The sequence below is a fragment of the Sapajus apella genome, unplaced genomic scaffold (assembly GCF_009761245.1).
Source record: "Sapajus apella isolate SASKATOON/1434 unplaced genomic scaffold, GSC_monkey_1.0 scaffold16, whole genome shotgun sequence".
In the NCBI taxonomy this organism is placed as follows: domain Eukaryota; kingdom Metazoa; phylum Chordata; class Mammalia; order Primates; family Cebidae; genus Sapajus; species Sapajus apella.
This window is the reverse complement of record NW_022436956.1, coordinates 10896866-10901670: the sequence shown is the minus strand read 5'-3', so window position 1 is coordinate 10901670 and position 4805 is coordinate 10896866. Positions and strand designations below refer to the sequence as shown.

The following is a 4805-nucleotide window of genomic DNA, read 5'->3' as shown; positions in this document are numbered from 1 at the left end:
TAGTAGAAGTGGGGTTTCACCATGGTCTCGATCTCTTGACCTCGTGAACTGCCTGCCTCGGCCTCCCAAAGTGCTGGGATTACAGGCGCGAGCCACGGTGCTGGGCCAGAGCCATATTTTTTTATATCCTGGCATGCATTTGGAGATTGCCCAGATGAAATGAGAATAAGTTTCTGAAGTAAGTTACATCAGCAAACTCAACTAATGAAATAGGCTGGTTTTCACCTCTTATACTATCTGATAAAATTGTAGCCCAAAAGTTATAAATAGAGGCGGCACAGTAGAATCACCTGAATGGAGCTCTTTATAAATCTTGATTCTCAGGCCATACTACAAACCTATCAAATCAGAAATTTTGAGATGCACCTTGGCAACAGTAATGTCTAAAGTTCCTCAAGTGGTTCCAAAGGGCAACTAAGGTCACAGTCATTGTTGTCAGTGGTTAAAGCTTCAGGTCTTGGCCTTTTTCCTCTCACATTCTTAGTTTCTGAAATCGAGAAGACTCTGTTTGGTTCAATTGAAAGGAGAAGAAACAGGAATGAGCCTAGGATTGCTCAAGCAAGGGCAGATGCCCCTGCCTGGCTTCAACAGGCAAATGCAGGTATGACCTTTCGCAGGGTTCTTCTTTTCCATTCCTACAAGCATCCTACCTAGAGGAGAATGACTGCCAAAAGTCATTCTACAGTGACAGAGTTCATTCTCAGGGGATTAATGAAGCAGCCAGACCTCCAGCTCTTTCACTCCCTCCTCTTCCTCGATAGCTACATGGTCACCATGGTGGGGAACCCGGCCACGGTCACTCTGACTTGTCTGAACTCTCAGCTTCACATCCCATGTACTGCTTCCTCAGCAATCTGTCACTCTTAGATCTCTGCTACTCCTCCATTACTAGCCCTGAGATGCTGGCGAACTTTGTGTCAAAGTAGAACATTATCTCCTACGCAGGGTACATGTCACAGTTCTACTTTTTCCTGGATTTTGTCATTGCTGAGTGTTACATGCTGATGACGAAAGCCTGTGACCACTACATTGCCATCTGCTGCCCTTTACTTTGCGACGTCATCATTTCTCATGCCACCTGCTCCCTGCTCGTGGCTGTGGTCTATACCATGGGACTCGTTGGCTCCACAATAGAGACTGGCCTTATGTGAAAACTGCCCTATTGTGAGCTCCTCACCAGTCACTACTTCTGTGACATCTTCCCTCTCATGAAGCTCTCCTGATCTAGCACCTATGATGTTGAGATGGCAGTCTTCTTTTTGGCTAGATTGAACCCCAGAATCATGAGCTTCATAGTTCTTGTTTCTCACACCTTTGTTTTCTCCAGTATCCTCCACATCAACACCACTGAGGGCAGGCCCAAAGTCTTCAGCCACTGCAACTTCCACCTTACAGCTATGGTGGTGTTCCACAGATAGACTGCATTCATTTACTTAAAACCCTCCACAACTAGTTTCCTGGCATAGGAGAATGTGGCCTCTGTGTTCCAATACCACGGTGATCTTCATGCCGAATCCTCTAACCTACAGCCTGAGAAACAAGGAGGTAAAAGTTGCCATGAAGAAAACACTAAGGAGTAAGTTTTGTTGCAGATGTAATTATTTATCTTTAGTTGCTAATCAACCCAATACGATGTCAATATAGGAAAGAAGCTCTCTGGAGATTTACAAAACCATGGGTGGCTTTCCTTTCAACTTTCTAGTAGTCATACTTCTAGCAAACTTCTCAGATGCATTTCAGCTAACCCTAAGCGTGCCCTCCAACATTCTTCTGCCTGTATCTCCATGTGAGAATCGTTCTCATCTTAGAAACCACGTGAGCATACTGCTGTGATACAGCACTCATCTCCCACTGCTTCCTGTAAACTGCGGTAGAAGGAGACTTTCACAAGAAGTGCAGAAGACTTCTTCCCTTTCTATATTCAGAAAGCATACTCCTTGGAGACCAGAAGAAAATTACTTTTTCTGAGTTCTCTCTCTACCCTGTTTCTGTCCAGATGTTCCTTAGATATACTGACCAAATCACCCACTCCAGCCCTTCACGTTAATTGGTCCTTCCTCTTCCTTCTTAGTTTCCCTTCCCTATTTCCTGATCTTCTGTCATCAATTATCTCATTCCTGCTCAGTATCTTCTAGGTTGTCCCTTCAAAAAATTCCTTTAGTGATGTTACATGAAATTTTATCCCCATATGGAAAAATGTAAATAAGATCATTGATTCTTGAATATCAAGCTAGATCACTTTCTAAAATATCTGTTTGACTTTAATGTGAAGCTCTTTAGTCAAATGTCCTCTGATAGTTAATCTGAAATATCACAGGACATTTGACTAACAATTTACAACTGATAAAGAGCAAGACATTTTACAACTATATAAGGTAAGAGTTTTGCATAAATTGATAAGTCATTATAATTTGTATAGCTCAAAAGAAAAGTTAATTCTAAAAGCAGTGTGGTTGTATTGCTCTTTAGGACGTTAACCACTCACATACCTAACAAGCAATCTTTCAGCATGACTTTTCTAACTACGTGCATGTATGTGTTTGACTTTGTAGATACATATACAAAATCTTGTAGGTATGTCTCCATACCTTAAATGTTCTTAGAACTAGCTTCTTTGTCTTCCTGGTGGCTGCCTCATTAATAAATAAAATATAATTTTGACATGTGCTAATAATAAATAAATATTTAAGAGTTGAGCTTTTTAAAATTGATAGTAGTAATATGAACAGTTAACATGTATTGGATGCTTAATTCAAGCGAGATCCTATACTGTTTATATGCTCTATCACATTTAATTCTTAACAAAATAGATTCTGTCATTAACTGATTTTACAAATGAGGAAACTAAAATCTATGGAGATTGGTAATTTTTTAGCCTTTACAGAAGTGATAGCCCCAGGAAGCAAATCCAAACTGTCTTACTCTAGTAACTAAATTCTTAGCCAATTGGTAATCCATTTCCTCTGAGCTTGTTGGTTTTGCCATAAACATGTACTTCAAATTTCAACAGCTCCTTAAAAGTAACTTCTTCAAATCTCTTCCTTCCACTGTCTGCCCACAACTTCCTCATTTTAGAAATAGTTTCTTCCATATGATCAGGGCAGGAATACACTTCACTACAAAATCTTGTGTCCTCCACAAATAAGTGTCTTCCTGCCCCTTAGGCTGTATTTCTACATACTTCTGCCTACTCTATCATCCTGACCCACTAACCCTAAAATCTACAGGTTGACACTGGTATGGCCCACATTTAAAGCAAGAGTTGACCCTTGTACTATACTGTATATTTTTAAAACATTTCATGCCATATTTTAATCAATCTTCACAATCCTGGAAGAGTTTATTATTTTTCTGTTTTACAGAAAAGGAAGCTGGGTCATATGTAACTTCTTTAACTCCAGTAGAGATCTTTTGTCTTTAAATTTCAAAGTTCATCATCTTTTCAATATTCTACCTGGCCACGCCTCTCCTAACTTTTTCAGAAGACTTATGGGTATAAAAGAAAATGCTAACAATGATATTTGAAACATTTTGGAAAAAAAATGATGTCATGGAAATAAAGTTTGTACCAAATGCAAGGCAGTTTGGAGGAGTTAATCAGGGCCCAGAGCTAAACATCCCTGGGACAAAGAGTACTGTGAAGGGAAGCAATCCTAGCTGAGTCTTGTGTCTCCAATTTCACCTCCAAAAAACAAAATGAAGGCCTTCAGTGCATTTTTTAAAATTCAAACCAAATTCCACACCCATTTCAATTAAATGGGTGGCCTGGCCACAAAGCACTCCCTTTCCCCACCACCTCCCACACCTCAGTAATGAGAGGGCAGCATAAAACCATAGGGCTCCACCTACTCAGGGCCAGCCCAAGGAGAGCACCCTGGCACCAGTCCTGAGTGAAGTCCAGCATCTGCATCCTCCTCCAGCGACCTACTCAAGAGCAAACCTCCCTACCGTTATCAATGATCTGGCCCACAGCCTGGCAAGTTACAGTAGTCCCTTCCTATCCATGGCTTTGCTTTCAATTACCCATGGTCAACCATGGTCAGAAAATAGGTGAGTCCAGCACAAGATATTTTTTTTTATAGTTAAGCAATATTTTTTAATTGCATTTTAGGTTTTGAGGTACATGTGAAGAACGTGCAAGATTGTTGCATAGGTACACATATGGCAGTGTGATTTGCTGCCTTCCTCCCCTTCACCTATATCTGGCATTTCTCCCCATGCTCTCTCTCCCCTCCTCCCCTTTTTTTATAATCCCTCCCCCATTTCCCCCCAACAGACTCCAGTGTGTAGTGCTCCCCCTCTTGTGTCCATGTGTTCTCACTGTTCAACACCCACTTATGAGTGAGAACATGCGGTGTTTGATTTTCTGCTCTTGTGTCAGTTTGCTGAGAATGATGGTTTCCAGGTCCATCCATGTCCCTACAAAGGACATGAACTCATCGTTTTTGATGGCTGCATAATATTCCATGGTGTACATGTACCACATTTTCCCTGTCCAGTCTATCATCGATGGGCATTTGGGTTGGTTCCAGGTCTTTGCTATTGTACACAGTGCTGCAATGAACATTTGTGAGCACAAGATAATTTGAGACAAAGAGACATTCACATAGCTTTTATTACAGCTATTGTTATAATTGTTCTATTTTATTATTAGTTGTTGTTGTTAGTCTCTTACTGTGACTAATTTACAAATTAAACTTTATTATAGGTATGTATGCATGGAAAAAAACTGTTCATGGTTTCAGGCATGAAGTGTGGGAAGGTATCCTCTGCTGATAAGGGAGAACTGCTGTATTTGGAGAATT

General features: G+C 40.7%; 1 pseudogene; it reads left to right on the top strand.

The window, feature by feature from the left end:
* Positions 1-651: 651 nt before the first annotated feature.
* Positions 652-2140, top strand: LOC116555963 (annotated as a pseudogene).
* Positions 2141-4805: the final 2665 nt, after the last annotated feature.